This window comes from Symphalangus syndactylus, chromosome 7, assembly GCF_028878055.3.
Source record: "Symphalangus syndactylus isolate Jambi chromosome 7, NHGRI_mSymSyn1-v2.1_pri, whole genome shotgun sequence".
In the NCBI taxonomy this organism is placed as follows: Eukaryota; Metazoa; Chordata; class Mammalia; order Primates; family Hylobatidae; genus Symphalangus; species Symphalangus syndactylus.
Window position 1 is genome coordinate 118,615,243 of NC_072429.2, and position 18,709 is coordinate 118,633,951.

The window sequence follows — 18,709 nt, forward strand, 5'->3', positions numbered from 1 at the left end:
CGGCGGAAGCTCGCAGGGGTAGAGCTAGGACCCGGCGGGTTGGGACACGGATCCCTCGCCCACCCCTTCCGCTGTCCCCTTGCCCGCCCCCCATCCCCGATCTCCCGCCCTGGTTTCCAGCCGTTACTCCAATTTCCTCGCCGTCCACATTGTCTCACCTTCCGCTAGTGGCGGGCCCTGTGATAACCACTTGGCATGTATAATTCCATGAGTCCGTTGCCACAACCCTGTAAAGTGGTCCCTTGGTCATTCCCTTTTGCCAATGAAGAAGCAGGCTCCTTGCTCGTGATGGCAGAGCCAGGAGGTAAGAGGGTCTGACTCCAGCCTAGTTGACTGTGGCTCTAAAAGCTTCCTGCGGGGTTTTGTGCAAATAAGCCATGCTCGGGAGCGAGGCCCTGGGAAGGAGTATCTCACTTCTTTGGGTCAGGGCACCATCATATCTGGAGACAACGGCGGGACTAGTCTATTCGCTGAATACCTAGTGTTAACCGAAAAGTGACTGATGCAGGTCTCGTTCAATAGAGGTTTATTTAACCAAGGATGAGGACGCACCCGAAGGGAAAAACACAAGTCACAGGAGCATCTGTGACTTGTACATTTTCCAAAGGTTTGGGGAACCTCAGTATTAAGAGTTTTAAGAGAAAAGGTTTTCACTATGCACACATACATGAATTGCTTGTAACAGCATAATGTGTAAACTTTCCCAGAGATGCTTACAGACTCATTTAGGGCCCTGGCTGTCCCTGAGAGCTAAAATAGTCTAGGAGGAATCACTTAAGAGATGGTGACCTCCTACTAGTTAGTGCAAATCAGATCTTGCTTGAAGTGAAAGAAAGAGGTGGGTAAGGTGTTGAATTCAAAGGATCTGAGCAGACATTTTTTTCAATTCTTGGGTAAAATGATATGAAAATACCAGAGTAGGGCATCCCAGGAGTCTGGGCAGTGCTTTCGTTGGTGGTGAAAAGGTTGGTTCATGTGACCTACTTCTTCACTAGCCTCTTTTACATTTGAAAGCATAGGAATTCGGGGGAATGAAATCCTGAATGTGACAGTGGTTGCCTGATGAGAAGTTATTATTGAAGGGAATCAACCATTGTAGTTGCTCTATTAAATGGGAAACATTCCCTACAACTAGAAGCAGTGTCAACTAGAACCCTGACATTTACATCAGACAGGCATGGCTGGGAATCCCAACTTTCTTCAGATCTTTGTGACCTAAGGCAATTTACCTAATTTCTCCGAGTACAACTTCCTTATCGATTAAAAAGGACATAAGACCTACATTCTAAAATGCATGGCTGCCGGGCGCGGTGGCTCACGCCTGTAATCCTAGCACTTTGGGAGGCCGAGGCGGGCGGATCACGAGTTCAGGAGATCGAGACCATCCTGGCTAACATGGTGAAACCCCGTCTCTACTAAAAATACAAAAAATTAGCCGGGCATAGTGGCGGGCGCCTGTAGTCCCAGCTACTCGGGAGGCTGAGGCAGGAGAATGGCGTGAACCCGGGAGGCGGAGCTGGCAGTGAGCCGAGATTGCGCCACTGCACTCCAGCCTGGGCGACAGAGCGACACTCCGTCTCAAAAAATAAAATAAAATAAAATAAAAATAATAAAATGCATGGCTACTTAATAGATGGCAGCAGTTCTTTCTGTTTTTATGTATTCATTATGAATTTAATTTCCAATTAATGATATGAAATTATTGCCATTAATTTGATATTCTGGCAGGGAGCTGGACCTGTGTTCCTCTCATAAGATAAAATGATGATAGTTTTTATTAATTCTTTCTTTAAAATTATGTTAATACGTTTTTCTAAAGTAAGAAATTTTCTGTACCTTTTCAAAAAACAATTGAAGCTGGCTTAATCATCTGGTAGCAGGAAAAAAATATTCTGTATCAGGTAAAAAAAAATGAACAGTTATAATAAATTTCAAAAGTTCTGTTCATGAGAACAGAATCAGCTAAAATTGATTCTGTTCTCATGGACACTGTACTCTTGATTATAGTGCTCATATATTGTGTTTCACGGCATGAAATGAGAATTTTATTTACTAAATCATAGTTCATATTATAGAATCATGTATGAACTTTTTTCCTTTTCTTTTCCTCTCTTCTTCTCTTCTTTTTTATTCAATAAAGAGCACAGTGACGGCCGGGTGCCATGGCTCACGCCTGTAATGCCGACACTTTGGGAGGCCAAGGTGGGCAGATCACCTGAGGTCAGGAGTTCGAGACCAGCCTGGCCAACATGGCAAAACCCCGTCTCTACTAAAAGTGCAAAAAAATTAGTCGGGCATGGTGGCAGGCACCTGTAATCCCAGCTACTCTGGAGGCTGAGACAGGACAATCACTTGAACCCAGGAGGCGGAGGTTGCAGTGAGCGGAGATCATGCCACTGCACTCCAGAGTGAGACTGTCTAAAAAAAAAAAAAAGGAACACAGTCACTTCCAGACATTCCAAAAACTGAAAATGTAGCCTTGGTTTGAGTCCTTATTCTTATTACTGTGACTTTCTAACAGATTTTCCTGCTTTTTATCCCTCTTCCCACTACCCCTCCATCTCTATACCACAGTCAGATTAATTTTCTGAACATTAAGTTCTCTAATGACATTACACTATGCTCACAGGTCATCAACCCCTCCCTCTCCTGTCAAAGCTCATACTCAAACCTCCGCTGGTTTCTGGTTTTCTGTGTTTTGTGTCCGTTCTGCCTTTCCAGACTCCACGGCCCTGAGTACTCTTCACATACATGATAGCCAAACCTACAGATGGCCCCATCCTTCCCTACTGTCATGCTTGTGTGGCCAGGCATGTTTAATTTCAGCCATCATTTACACATTATTATTATTATTATTTGAGATGGAGTCTCACTCTGTCACCCAGGCTGGAGTGCAGTGGCACGATCTCGGCTCACTTCTGCCTTCTGGGTTCAAGCGATTCTCATGCCTCAGCCTCCCGAGTAGCTGGAATTACAGGTGTGTGCCCCCACGCCCAGCTAATGTTTGTATGTTTAGTAAAGACGGGTTTTCGCCATGTTGGCCAGGCTGGTCTCGAACTCCTGACCTCAGGTGATGGTGATCTGCCCACCTCGGTCTCCTAAAGTGCTAGGATTACAGGTGTAAGCCACCATGCCCAGCCCATTTATAAATTAGAAAAGTTTTCATTAACATTTTTGTTTTTTGTCTTTTAAAAAAAATCAGGATATCTCTCAACATGGGACTCATATTTCTGGATAGCAGCAGTGGGCTGGAGTTTCTAATGGTTTCTTCATAGTTCTTTTCAGGCCTGTGCCAGGCTCTCTCAGTATGGAAACCTATATTATTCTTCAGTTCTGGGAAGTTTTATTATATGATTTCCTTGATAAGATCCCCTCACTGCTACCCCAGCCCAGATTTTTTTTTCTTTCTTTCCTTATTTTCTTTCTTTTCTTTTTCTTTCTTTCTTTTGAGACAGGGTCTCACTCTGTTGCCCAGGCTCGAGTACAGTGGCTCCATCTCAGCTCACTGTAACTTCTGCCTCCCAGGCTCAAGCTATCTTTTCACCTCAGCCTCCTAAGTAGCTGGGACTACAGGCACGGGAACCACCATGCCTGGCTAATTTTTGTATTTTTTTGTAGAGATGGGGTTTTGTCATGTTGGCCAGGCTGGTCTCGAACTCTGGGACTCAAGTGATCCACCTGCCTCAGCCTCCCCTAAGTGCAGGGATTACAGGCATGAGCTACAGTGCCTGGCCTGTTCTATATTTTGGAAATCTACTTTTTATACTTTCTTATATAGACATGTAAGTTTCAATATCAGATATTTGGTTTTAGCAAGATAAAGAAAATGATAGAAAAAGTGGGGCAAAATGTTAACAATTGGTACACCCGGGTACAGTGAATAAAGATCAGGGAAACTCAAAGCCTAGGTACAAGAAGTGAGTGATGGCTCTAGGGCAAGTATCAGGTTGATTGAGCAGCTAAGCTGGTAGTTCCCTCGTGTCCAGCTATAATAAGCTAGCGGTAACTTTGTAAGCTAAAGCAGTGTGGGAAATGGTCTTGGATAGGCAGAGAAATGCGCCCCCTTCCCACCTTGCAGCTAATGAATCTGCAGCCCTGGGGAGCATCAGCTCCCGGAAGACAAACTACCACCAAACCTCCCTATTCAAGGTATGGCCTTACTCCCTCCCCACAATCTCTGGAGTTGGGGAAATAACACAGAACAGCTGGTGCACAGGGCTTCTCAAATATAAAGCTGAAGAGAGAATCATTGTTTGTGTACATCCAATAGCACAAAATAGAGACATCTAAAATCATCAAATAGCAGAGTTAGCACCCAAGGAGGCAGAATAGAGAAAAAACCACATGACTTTATGGTAAATACACTATCTTCACAGTGATGGGAGAGAATTCATAGAAAAGAGTCAATCAGAGATCAGAGATCATTTGCCAGCTTCCCAAATGTCGGTCCCATTTGGAATGACATATTTAGTATTTGGCAGCCTCTCGTTAGGTCTTTCATTCATAGAGTAAGAATTACTAGGCCAGGTATGGTAGCTCGCGCCTGTGTTCCCAACACTTTAGGAGGCCAAGGCAGGAGAATTGCCTGAGCCCAGGGTTTCAGGACCAGCCTGGACAATCTGTACAAAAATAGAAAAGAATTATTGTAGTAGAAAAGGCTAAGTAGAAGCACTGAAATTGACTCCATGCAGAAATTAAAAACAGCATCACATAACAGAGGCAATGGCAAAAATTAATGCTACCCTTAAAGATTTAAAGAATGCAGAGATAGTGGTTCCTCTTAATACCTGCATTTAATTCACCTGTCTGGCCCCTGCAACTGCTGTGATGAATGTAGTATCTTTCCTAAGACAGTTCAGCATGGTTTACAGTTTTTGTATCTGTTATGTTTGACCTCATCTCTCCCACCTTTTTTTCTTTCTCTATTTATAGGCATATTTGTTTTGTTGCTTATTTTCTTCATTATCTTTCATTGGATTGCTTTTGTTTTGATTTTTTCCTCCGGCAGTTTGGAACATATGTACCCTAGCCCAACTCATCTATTGCTTTCCCTTTTCCTCTTCAATGTTTCTTTGTAGCATTGGGCACACTGGCTTTCTTTTCTTTTTCTTTTTTTTTAGGTTTTTATTTACATCATATTGCCTCTTGCCATACAGGGCTCTGTCTGGCATTTTCTTCCGTATTTTCTTTATCTGGGTACCACCTATTCATTCTCTAGCCAATAACACTGATAGAACTTACTGAGATGTTGGAAATGTTCTATAGCTGCACAGTTGAAGTGGTAACTACTAGCCCCATGTGGCTTTTGAGTGCTTGAAATACGGACAGTTAGAATGAGAAACTGAATTTTAAATTGTATTCAATTTTAGTTCATTTAAATTTAAACATCCACCTGTGGCTAGTGGCTACTGTATTGGAACACTCAACTCTAAATCAATAGTCGCTTCTCAGAAATCTTTCTCTGCTCTCCCTGATCAGGTCAAATCTCTCTAATATAGGCTCTCATGGTAGAAAGTCTTCTCATTTTTAGTTTTAAGTAAATTGCAATTTTATATTTATTTGTGTGATTACTTAATGTCTTTTTTGTCAGACTATAGACTTCAATAAGATAAAATTTTGGTTATCATTAAACAAATGCCCAGCATGTAGTAGATCATGATATATATTTGTTGAACAATTTGCTGAATGAATGAATGAATGAATGAATTATAACAATGCTTTACCTTTAAGGAGAGGAGTAGAAGGGTAGATAAAAAGGGATTTATTATTTTTGTATATCTCAACACAGAGAACATATTCATGCATTAAATATGTGCAATTAAAAACGTTAAAAAAATTTTCCTCAGCTTTACAAAACCCAATGTACAGACAATAACTTCAAATGAGCAGGTAATAAATCATATATGAATAAAGAGAAAGAAAAAAGGAAAGAGAAGAAGGGAGGCAAAAGGAGAAGGAAAGAGCTGATCATTCTATTTTGTGACACAGATTAAAGGGGGACAAGAATAGAAGCAAGGAGACCTGCTAAGAGGCCAAATGAGTGATGAAGGTGGCTGGATTTAAGAAGTAATTAGGGCTGGCCATGGTGGTTCTTGCCTGTAATGCCAGCACTTTGGGAGGCCCAGGCAGGAAGATTGCTTGAGGCCAGGAGTTTGAGACCAGCCTAAACAACATAGTGAGATCCCCATCTCTACAAAACATTTTTTTAAATACAATAAAAATTAGTTGTTGTGGTGGCACATGCCTGCAGTCCCAGCTACTCAGGAGGCTAAGGCAGGAGGATAACTTGATCCCAGGTGCTTGAAACTGCAATGAGCTATGATTGCACCACTACACTCCACCTTGAGCAACAGAGTGAGACCCTATTTCTTTTTTTATTTTATTTTTATTTTTTTTGAGATGGAGTCTTGCTCTGTCACCCAGGTTGGACTGCAGTGGCATGATCTTGGCTCACTGCAACCTCCGCCTCCTAGGTTCAAGCGATTCCCTTGCCTCAGCCTCCTGAGTAGCTGGGATTACAGGCATCTGCCACCACACCCGGCTAATTTTTTTTTTTTTTTTAGTAGAGACAGGGTTTCACCATGTTGGCCAGGCTGGTCTTGAACTCCTGACCTCAGGTGATCCACCCGCCTCGGCTTCCCAAAGTGCTGGGATTACAGGCATGAGCCACCACACCCAGCCCCTATTTCAAAATAATAATAATAGCGGCCGGGCGCGGTGGCTCAAGCCTGTAATCCCAGCACTTTGGGAGGCCGAGGCGGGCGGATCACGAGGTCAGGAGATCGAGACCACGGTGAAACCCCGTCTCTACTAAAAATACAAAAAATTAGCCGGGCGCGGTGGCGGGCGCCTGTAGTCCCAGCTACTCAGGAGGCTGAGGCAGGAGAATGGCGTGAACCCGGGAGGCAGAGCTTGCAGTGAGCCGAGATTGCGCCACTGCACTCCAGCCTGGGCGACAGAGCGAGACTCCGTCTCAAAAAAAAAAAAAAATAATAATAATAATAATAATAATAATAATAATAATAATTTGGAGATAGCATGGACAACAGTGAACTTGGAGTTTGAATTAAGGTCTTGCCAGAAGCTAAAATATAAAGCTTTGAAGTGTACATATATTGTAGTTATGAGAGTGCCTGTGATTGCCGGGCTCGGTGGCGCGTGCATGTAGTCCCAGCTACTCAGGAGGCTGAGGCTGGAGGATCGCTTGAGTCCAGGAGTTCTGGGCTGTAGTGCGCTATGCCGATCGAGTGTCCGTCCGCCCTAAGTTCGGCAACAATATGGTGACCTCCCGGGAGCGGGGGACCACCAGGTTGCCTAAGGAGGGGTGAACCGGCCCAGGTCGGAGAATGCCTATGATTGAGATCATCCAGGGACAGTGTGATGTGCAACTGATAAAAGGGCTGAAGTTAAAGCCTCACTAACATTTGAGGTAGAAGCCTTGAAAGAAGTATCTGCCAGAGGAAAGAATTGCAAGCAGTTGGAGAAATAGAATAAAGCAGTGTCTTGGAAACTGTATTACTTTGTTTCAAATAAGCAAGTTCTGGTTTACAGCAAGATTCATTTCATTCTATGAAAAATAGAGTAGCTTAAATTTTAACTTCACATCTTTTGTTAAACTTCCAAGATTTTGCTTATAAAACAATCAGGCTTTTTCCCCCACTAGATGGCAGTATTATTTAATGTTTTATAGAGCAGCCTGCTTTGCCTTTTTTTTCTTCCACTGCCTTAGAAAAGGAAAGTGAAGGAATATTTATTCAGTTATTTACTGAGTTAAGCACTTAACTGAGTACCGTGTATAGGCCGGACGCAGTGACTCATGCCTGTAATCCCAGCACTTCGGGAGGCTGAGGCGGGCAGACAACGAGGTCAGGAGATAGAGACCATCCTGGCTAACACGGGGAAACCCCATCTCTACTTAAAATACAAAAAAAAAAAAAAAAAAAATTAGCCGGGCGCGGTGGCGGGCGCCTGTAGTCCCAGTTACTCAGGAGGCTGAGGCAGGAGAATGGCGTGAACCCGGGAGGCGGAGTTTGCAGTGAGCGGAGATCCGGCCACTGCACTCCAGCCTGGGCGACAGAGCAAGACTCTGTCTCAAAACAAACGAACAAACAAACAAACAAACACAACTGAGTACCCTGTATATGCTATCTCATGCAGTCCCTGCAATAATGTAAGTCAGAATCTTGGCATTTCTCTGTTCAAAATGCTTCAGTGGATTCTGATCTCCTTTAGAATAAAAACCAAAGTCCTTACCAAGGCCCATAAGACCTTAACACAATCTCCATTGCCCCCACACCCCGTAACCCACACCTTGCCACTCTCTAAATTTACAGAACACTTTTACCTCAGGGCTCCTTTGTTTTTTTAATCAACCTTTTTGAGGTATAAATTAAGTAAAATAAACTGCATCTGTTTAAAGTATACAATTTAATCTTTTGGCACACGTACACACTGATACCTTCTCTTTCTTAGAGGCAGGAGAAAACTTTTGGGGGGGTGATGAGAATATTCTGCATATTTGGTTTTTAATATTGCACACATTCTCATCACCCCCAAAAGTTTTCTCCTGCCCTAAGTAAAAGAAAGAGAAGGAATATTTATGAAATACTAATTTCCATTTACTTTGTGTTTGCTTTACTCTTCTTTTTCTAGATTCTTATCCTTGTGTTAGACCTTTCTTTTCTAATATAAATACTTTAAACTATTAATTTTCCTCTAAGATCTGCTCTAGTTACATCCCACAAATGTGGAGATGTAACTGAAGTATTGGAGAGTTGTCTTTCTTTTATTTATTTATTTTTTTGGAGACAGAGTCTCGCTCTGTCGCACAAGCTGGAGTGCAGTGGCGCAATCTCAGCTCACTGCAACCTCCGCCTCCTGGGTTCAAGTGATTCTCCTTCCTCAGCGTCCCAAGTAGCTAGGATTACAGGTGCCTGCCACCATGCCCGGCTAATTTTTGTATTTTTAGTAGAGACAGGTTTCACCATGTTGGCCAGGCTGGTCTTGAACTCCTGACTTCAGGTGATCCACCCGCCTTGGTCTCCCAAAGTACTGGGATTACAGGTGTGAGCCACTGCACCTGGCTGGAAAGTTATCTTTCATTATTACACAGTTTGAAGTGTTTTGTAATTCTTGTGATTACTTATTTGACCCATGGATTATTTAGAAGTGGATTGTATTTCCAAGTATTTGTGATTTCCCAGATGTTTTACTAATTTTTAATTTAATACTATCATGGTTTAATTTAATGTCATTATGGTATTGCTTATATGTGGAGAACATACACACTGTCTATGATTTCAATCATTTTAAATGTATTAAGACTTTCCTGGTGAAAATACTATTTTCTTATTTGTTTTCTCCCCTCCTTTTTTCTTATTTCCCTCCCTTTTCGCCCGCTTGTGGACTATTTGAATGTTTAAAAGAATTTCATTATAATTTATCTATTGTCATTTTAGCCCTTTCTCTTTGCATTTCTTCCAGTCATTATTGTAGATGTTAAAATCTATATCCTTAACTTTTCACTGCACACTTAGAGTTAACACTGATCAGTTCATTTATCATGTAGAGAACTTGCAGTCATATAGATCCCTTAAGACCGTCGGACATCCCTTGTGCTATAGTTGTTGTATGTATCATATCTACATACATTATAAACAATGGTGGCTGGTTAATATTTGACAACTGGATCTAAAGAAAAAGGTCCAGTTTACAGTGTTTGCTGATTTCATAGTGTAAATATTCCCATCATGGCCAATTTCAAGTTACCAGTGTATCTTCAACTGGTTCATAAATTTCCTGAAAATTTAGCAATTGGTTCTCATGAGCTAGTACATGCCAGCATTAGTATCCTGCTGATTATAAACTCAACAATGTTATAATTTTGCTTTAAACAATCACATATATTTTAAAGAAATTAAGGCCAGGCGCAGTGGCTCACGCCTGTAATCCCAGCACTTTGGGAGGCCAAGGCGGGTGGATCACCTGAGGTCAGGAGTTCAAGGCTAGCCTGGCCGACATGGTGAAACCGTCTCTACTGAAAATACAAAAATTAGCCAGGCATGGTGGCACGTGCCTGTAATCCCAGCTATTCAGGAGGCTGAAGCAGGAAAATCGCTTGAGCCCAGGAAGTGGAGGTTGCAGTGAGCTGAGCTCACGCCACCACACTCCAGCCTGGGTGACAGAGCAAGACTCCATCTCAAAAGTAAATAAATAAGAAATAAAAATAAAGAAATTAAGACAGAAAAATCTGCATTTCCCAAGAGATATACATATATCATTTGTTATGCTCTTCGTTTCTTCCTAAATTCTGAGTTTCTTTTTTTTTTTTTTGAGACGGAGTCTTGCTCTGTCGCCCAGGCTGGAGTGCAGTGGCACAATCTCGGCTCATTGCAAGCTCCGCCTCCCGGGTTCACACCATTCTCCTGCCTCAGCCTCCCGAGTAGCTGGGACTACAGGCGCCCGCCAACACGCCAGGCTAATTTTTTGTATTTTTAGTAGAGACAGGGTTTCACCGTGTTAGCCAGGATGGTCTCGATCTCCTGACCTTGTGATCCGCCCACCTCGGCCTCCCAAAGTGCTGGGATTACAGGCTTGAGCCACCGCGCCCGGCCTAGAATTCTGTTTTTATAGCTTATTCTTTCAGCACTGTAAAGAGATTATTGCACTGTCTTTGACCGCCATAGTTTCTCAGCAATCCATGTTCTTTTGAATAGTCGTTCCTCTAAATATGATGGGTTGCTTTTCTCTATCTATGTTAAAGATTTTTCTCAGGCCAGGCGCAGTGGCTCACGCCTGTAATCCCAGCACTTTGGGAGGCTGAGGCAGGTGGATCACAAGGTCAGGAGTTCAAGACCAGCCTAACCAACATGGTGAAACCCTGCCTCTACTAAAAATACAAAAATTAGCCAGGATGGTGGCGCACGCCTGTAATCACAGCTACTCAGGAGGCTGAGGCAGGAGAATCGCTTGAACCCAGGAGGTGGAGGTTGCAGTGAGCTAAGATCGCACCACTGTACCCCAGCCTGGGCAACAGAGTGAGACTCTGTCTCAAAAAAAAAAAAAAAAAAAAAAAAAAAAGACTTTTCTCTTTATCCCACATAAACAAAAGCATGCTGGGGCCCTGAATAATTTTTTAAGAGTGTAAATGAGTCCTAAGACTAAAAAGTTTGAGGCCAGGCGTGGGGCTCACACCATTATCCCAGCACTTTAGGAGGTCAAGGCAGGAGGATCACTTGAGGTCACGAGTTCAAGACTAGCCTGGTCAACATGCTGAAACCCCGACTCTACTAAAAAATTTAAAAATTAGCCATGTGTGCCGAGGCATGGTGGCTCACGCCTGTAATCCCAGCACTTTGGGAGGCCAAGGCAGGTGGATCACCTGAGGTCAGGAGTTCGAGACCAGCCTGACGAACAAGGTGAAACCCGGTCTCTACTAAAAATTAGCCAGGCATGGTGGTGTGTGTCTACAGTCCCAGTTACTTGGGAGGCTGAGGCAAGAGAATCACTTCAACTCGGGAGGTGGAGGCTTCAGTGAGCCCAGATCACATCACCGAACTCCAGCCTGGGTGACAGAGTGAGACTGTTATTTTTCTAAAAAAAAAAGTTTGAGAACTGTGGACTTATATAGCATCTCTTGGGAGTGGAGCAGGGATAATCTCTAACTTACATTTAATTGTGATGCCATGGACTCTGCTGCCTGTTGGAATCTTCACTCTGTCACTTACTGGTTGTATGACCTTGGGGTAAATTTCCTTAACTTTGCTTCGGTTTCCTTTTATATAAAATAGAGATGATGATACTAGCTAGTCAGGATCCCAGCAGAAAAACAGAACACCCACTAAGCATTTAAAAGAGAGGAGAATTTATTATAGGAAATGGATTTTATGGGTAATAGAAGATCTGAAAAGCCAAGAAGAGGAATGGAGAAGCAACTGAGAGAATAGTGACAGCAGGAAACCTCTATTATCCCCATGCCAGAGAGACAAGGGAAAGGGGCAGGGCTCCTGGTCCCTAGGAGCTGTGGTTCCCCTGGGAAATATAATGGACCTGTTGAGGAAGACCTAAAGCCACAGAAACAAAGAATGTGAAGGAGAAATGCCCTGACTCCTCCTTTATGCCTGCTTTCCAATCTCCCACCACTACCTCCCATTATTGAATCTAACTGGAAGCCACATTTCAGTGGCTGGGCCTGGGAAATGCAGCGTGCAGGGTCCGGCCCCTTGTGACATAGAGTAGAGCTAGGAAAGGATTTAGGAATTAGAGAGCAAACAGGTCCTAAAAGATTAGCACTCTGTCTCATAGAAACATTGTGATTAAATGATTTAACATTTGGGAAATAGGCTGGGTGCGGTGCCTCACGCCTGTAATCCCAGCACTTTGGGAGGCCGAGGCGGGCGGATCACGAGGTCAGGAGTTCAAGACCAGCCTGGCCAACATACTGAAACCCCGTCTTTACTAAAAATACAAAAATTACCCAGGTGTGGTGGCACACGCCTGTAGTCCCAGCTATTTGGGAGGCTGAGGTAGGAGAACCGCTTGAACTCAGGAGGCAGAGGTTGCAGTGAGCTGAGACCATGCCATTGCACTCCAGCCTGGGTGACAGAGTGAGACTCTGTCTCAAAAAAAAAAAAAAAAAAAGTTGGGAAACAGAATTGTAACTATCATATAATAAGTGTTCTATGGGGATTTGTTAAATAAAATAAAGACAGCATTACTTCCAACTGTTATACTTGTAATACTGTTTTTGTGTTTGTTTTAAGACTTTATTATGACAACCTGCAAAGTTTTGACCTTTTGTTTTCAGTGCTTCTGTTGAGAGAACTCTTGTGGCCCTTTATCAAGCAAAACTTTCCAGTAAGCACACATGTTTATATCAAGCTCAATGATTTTCCAGGTCATCTATTGTGATGGACAAAAGTAAAGATGTTTGATAACTTCTTCATCAATGGTATTTTTCATTTGAGAACAAAATAATATTTTAATGTTGCAAGGCACTGAATAAGGACATTTTCTGTGCCTAGAACTGGGCTGGACCCCACAAAGGGAGAAAGGAGGATGACAAAGGTGCCATGCTTTTTTATAATTTAGGAGGAGAGAGAAGACATACACTCAAGAAACAAAATCTATTCCATGCTGTATTGGAGTATGCTAACTGATGGTTAACATATAATGTGATGCTAACTGAGGAGTATGACAGTGCAGGAGTCATAGCAGGTTGATCTCAGAGAACCGCCATCATTTCCCTTCCTCCTTTTTTTTTTTTTTTTTTTTCTTAAGATGGAGTCTCACTATGTTGCCCAGGATGGCCTGGAATTCCTGGCTCAAGTGATCCTCCCACCTCAGCCTCCCAAGTAGCTTACCACTGTGCCTGGCTCCCCTTTATTGATGTAGTTATAAAGCACTAGCTGATTATCCAGGCCCATAGGGGGATGGAACTAATACCATGTATAGCACTTGCAAAGCTCCTTCGAATTTCTCATTCAATCCTGTGAAGTTGATGTTACCATCACATTCATGGTCTGAAACAGCCAATAGTGAAGACAGTTGGGGCTCTCAGTGGCTAGGCAGCCTGGAGGTAATAACACCTATATCACAGGGTTGTGATGAGGCCAGTAAAGCACATAGAACAGAGTGACTGGCCTGTGGGAAGAGCTTGGGGGCTCAGTGATCTGTCTCTATGGAGAGGCAGTAGAATGGAGGAACTTCCAGCAGGGCTTCTAAAGCCAGAGACGCTGGGTTCTAACCCAACCTCTATAATTTACTCCACTACAGAAGACTTGCCTAGTCCTCTCTGGGCTTCAGTTTCTTCATCTGAAAATGGGAAGGGAAATAGCCAACTCACAGGGTTATTTTGAGATATAAATGTAATACTTTTTGAACATGGCACAATAAATATAATCTTATTGTTATTCCACCTAAAAAATTATCAATCTCATCTAATTCAATGTCTCCTTTAAAAATAACAGATATGTGGCTGGGTGCGGTGGCTCATGCCTGTAATCCCAGCACTTTGGGAGGCTGAGGTGGGCAGATCACCTGAGGTCAGTAGTGCGAGACCAGCCTGGCAAACATGGTGAAACCCTGTCTCTACTAAAAATACAAAAATCAGCCAGGTGTGGTGGTGGGCGCCTGTAATCTCAACTACTTGGGAGGCTGAGGCACAAGAATCGCTTGAACCCAGTAGGCAGAGTTTGCAGTGAGCCAAGGTTGTGCAACTTCACTGCAGCCTGGGTGACAGAGCAAGATTATGTCTCAATAAATAAATAAATAAATAACAGATATGTAACTCTCATTTTAGACAGAGTCTCGCTCTGTCGCCCGGGCTGGAGTGCAGTGGCGCAATCTCGGCTCACTGCAAGCTCCGCCTCCCGGGTTCACGCCATTCTCCTGCCTCAGCCTCCGAGTAGCTGGGACTACAGGCGCCCGCCACCGCGCCCGGCTAATTTTTTGTATTTTTTAGTAGAGACGGGGTTTCACCGTGGTCTCGATCTCCTGACCTCGTGATCTGCCCGCCTCGGCCTCCCAAAGTGCTGGGATTACAAGCGTGAGCCACCGCGCCCGGCCCGTAACTCTCATTTTATTTTGTTGTCATTAAATTAATAGATAACATAACCTTGCTGGGTACGTAATTTGAAAAATCAATACAATGCCCTTAATAGAGTATTTAAAAAGAGAAATTATGTGTAATAATGTATATTTCAGTATTTAAATGATTACAGTAGAAGGCCTAATGAGACAGTTGTAGTCAGATGTTTACAACTACTCATAATGAATAATTTTAGAGTAAGAAAATTAAGACAATATTTAGCTGAATATTGCCATCAGTTCTTTTTTATACTTGGCATTTTAAACTTTGGCTAAGTAATATATTCCTATTCAACACACACCTAGAATTGCCCTACATGTGGGAGCTCCAAATGCAGACTGAAGTTGTGTTATACTGGAGGTGTGTATGCCACACAAATGGCACAAAAGAGGAGTAATTTTATGCAGTGATAAACCTTTCTTAGTAATATTTTGAATAGAACAATCTTTTCTCAATGTACACAATAGTTACACTCCTGACCATTGAGGATTATATGCTAATTTTTTTTTTTTTTTTTTTGAGACGGGGTCTCACTCTGTCACTTAGGTTAGAGTGCAGTGGTGCGATCTCAGCTCACTGCAACCTCCGCCTCCCAGGCTCAAGTAATCCTCCCACTCAGCCTTCCAAATAGCTGGGACCACAGGCATGCACCACCACACCCGGCTAATTTTTTGTATTTTTTCTTGAGGTTTCACCATGTTGGCCAGGCTGGTCTCAAACTCCTAAGCTCAGGCAATCCACCCTCCTCAGGCTCCCAAAGTGCTGGGATTACAGGTCTGAGTTACCAAGCGCAGCCTACATACTAAAATTGTGACAAAAATACCTCATAAGAAAAACATTCAGGATTTGGAACAACCCAATTATTTTGTGAGTTGTTGTCCCAAACAAGTGAGAATATCTAGCATTCCTAGTCTTTGATCACTAAACCCAGTAGCATTCCCAATAATATGACACACCACAGCCTCCACCCCAAATTTCCCAACAAACCCTCGTTGGGGTTGACCCTTTTTCTATAGACATACAAGCATTTCATGTCATTGCGAAAGCAATCACTAGGTGGCAGCATATATCAAGGTACTCAAGACAATGCGGGAACCAAGGTTAAGATTAATAAGACTTCCAGGGAGGTGAGCAGGGTTGGAAATGAAGGACAAGAGGATTTCAGTTTTATTTGTAATGTTTTATTTCCATCACTACAAAAAGATAACTCAATATGACAAAAATATTGAAAATGGGTGTGAATGACAAAAGCCATGGAAATTGTACTTTTCTCTGTTTTTACATTTATTTATTTAGAGACAGAGTCTCCCGCTGTCACTCAGACTGGAGTGCAGTGGTGCCATCTGGGCCCACTGCAATCTCTGCCTGCCAGGTTCCAGTGATTCTCCTGCCTCAGCCTCCGGAGTAGCTGGGATTACAGGTGTGCGCCACCATACCCGGCTAATTATTGTATTTTTATTAGAGACGGGGTTTCACCATGTTGGCCAGGCTGGTCTTGAACTCCCGACCTCAGGTGATCCATCTACCTTGGCCTCCCGAAGTGCTGGGATTACAGGCATGAGCCGCTGTGCCCGGCTTTTTTTTTTTTTTTTTTTTTTATTAATTTTTTTTGCATACAAAAACAATAAACATTTTCTAAAAATACATACAAACAAAAAGATGCATATCAAACATATTAGGAAGGTTGCACATGGGAAGTCGGGGAATAGAAATGGGGGTGGGAGTTAAAATAAATGAGAGAGGGACTTTATATGGATCAGTGATAATAACTCAATCCTCTATTTGACAAAGAAGAGGGAGAAGGAAGAGGAAGAAAAAGAAAGTGGGATAAAGGATCAGAAAGGGAGGAAAATAGAAAAAATTAGAGTATGACTCCAGGGTAGACCTGTTTTGTTGTCATTGAGTTGGTTAGTTGGTTTGTCTGTTGTATTCTTCATGTTTCGCCAAGTTGGCCAGACTGGTCTCGAACTCCTAGCCTGAAGTGATCAACCCGCCTCGCCCCCCAGAGTGCCGGGACCACAGGCGTGATCCACCACGTCCAGCCCCCACATTGCTTCTGGCCTCCGTGGTAGACCTCCCAGACGGAGCGGCCAGGCAGAGGAGCTCCTCACTTCTACCCAGACACGGGGCGGCCGGGCAGAGGGGCTCCTCACTTCCCAGACGGGGCGGCCAGGCAGAGACGCTCCTCACCTCCCAGACGATGGGTGTCCGGGCAGAGGCACTCCTCACTTCCCAGATGGGGCAGTGTGCCCGGCTTTTTACATTTATTTTTAAAAGATCTGCAAACAGAAAGATCTGCACAGAATATTGCTAAATCATCAATCTTCCATTCACAAAGAGAATAAAAATTGTGGTAGCTAAAGAATCAGGACTTCCATTAATGGTTAAGAACAATTTAAATCTTCTGTAAGAAGATGTACGTTTGGGCCGAGCGCTGTGGCTCACGCCTGTAATCCTAGCACTTTGGGAGGCCGAGGTGGTGGATCACCCGAAGTCAGTATTTCGAGACCAGTCTGGCCACATGGTGAAACCTCGTCTCTACTAAAAATACAAAAATTAGCCAGACTTGGTGGCACACGCCTGTAATCCCAGCTACTCGGGAGGCTGAGGCAGGAGAATCGCTTGAACTCAAAAGGCGGAGGTTGCAGTGTGCCAAGATTGCGCCATTGCACTCCAACCTGGGCGACAAGAGTGAAACTCAGTCTCAAAGAAGAAGAAAAAGATGTACATTTGTAGGAAAGAGTGAAACTGATTTTGTAAAATTATGACTGAGACAGCGGAAGAGTTCTAACTTAACCAGCTCTGTCTTGCTTCTAACATCCAACCTGTCCTTGTTCATTCCTGGGCATTGGTTGAACTAATTTGGGGAGAAACTTAGCTTATAGTTTAAACCAAAGATGATAACAGCCCCTTCACAAAGCAGACCTCCTTCTTGCCTGGGGACTAGATTGCCTCTGTAGGACTAACATTAGCCACAGGATTAGAAATTATAGTTTAGGGATTATGCAGCTGGAGGCTACAAGATTCCGACCCTCCCTAAACTGCTCCTAAGATCAGTGCTTGTGATATTTTGCAGACCCTGAACTTGATGGATCAGCTGGCACCACCCAGATCGATTAATTGGCTCATCTGATCTGGTGGCTCTCCCGCCCAGGAACTGACTCAGCGCAAGGAAACAGCTCCGACTCTCTAAGATTTAATCCCTGACCAATCAGCACTCCTGGCTCACTGGCTCCTCCCACCCACCAAGTTGTCCTGAAACACTCTGCTCACCGAATGATGGGGAGACTGATTTGAGTAATAATAAAACTCTGGTCTTCTGGTTCTAGATCCTTGAGGAATCGCCACACTGTCTGCCACAATGGTTGAACTAATTTACACTCCCACCAACAGTATAAAAAAACAAAACAAAACAAAAAAAAGTGTTCCTATTCCTCCACATCCTCTCCAGCATGTGTTGCTTCCAGACTTTTTAATGATCACCATTCTAACTGGCGTGAGGTGGTATCTCATTGTGGTTTTGATTTGCATTTCTCTAATGACCAGTGATGATGAGCTTTTCTTCATATGTCTGTTGGCTGCATAATACCATTTGACCCAGCAATCCCATTACTGGGTATATACCCAAAGGATTATAAATCATTCCACTATAAAGACACATGCACACGTATGTTTATTGCAGCACTATTCACAATAGCAAAGCCTTGGAACCAACCCAAATGCCCATCAATGATAGACTGGATAAAGAAAATGTGGCAGATATACACCATGGAACACTATGCAGCCATAAAAAAGGATGAGTTCTTGTCCTTTGCAGGGACATGGATGAAGCTGGCAACCATCATTCTCAGCAAACTAACACAGGAACAGAAAACCAAACACCGCACGTTCTCACTCATAAGAGGGAGTTGAACAATGAAAACGCATGGACCCAGGAAGGGGAACATCAAACACCAGGGCCTGTGGGGGGGTGGGGGGCTGGGGAGGGATAGCATTAGGAGAAATACCTAATGTAGATGACCGGTTGATGGGTGCAGTGAACCACCATGGCACATGTATACCTATGTAACAAACCTGCACGTTCTGCACATGTATCCCAGAACTTAAAGTATAATTAAAAAC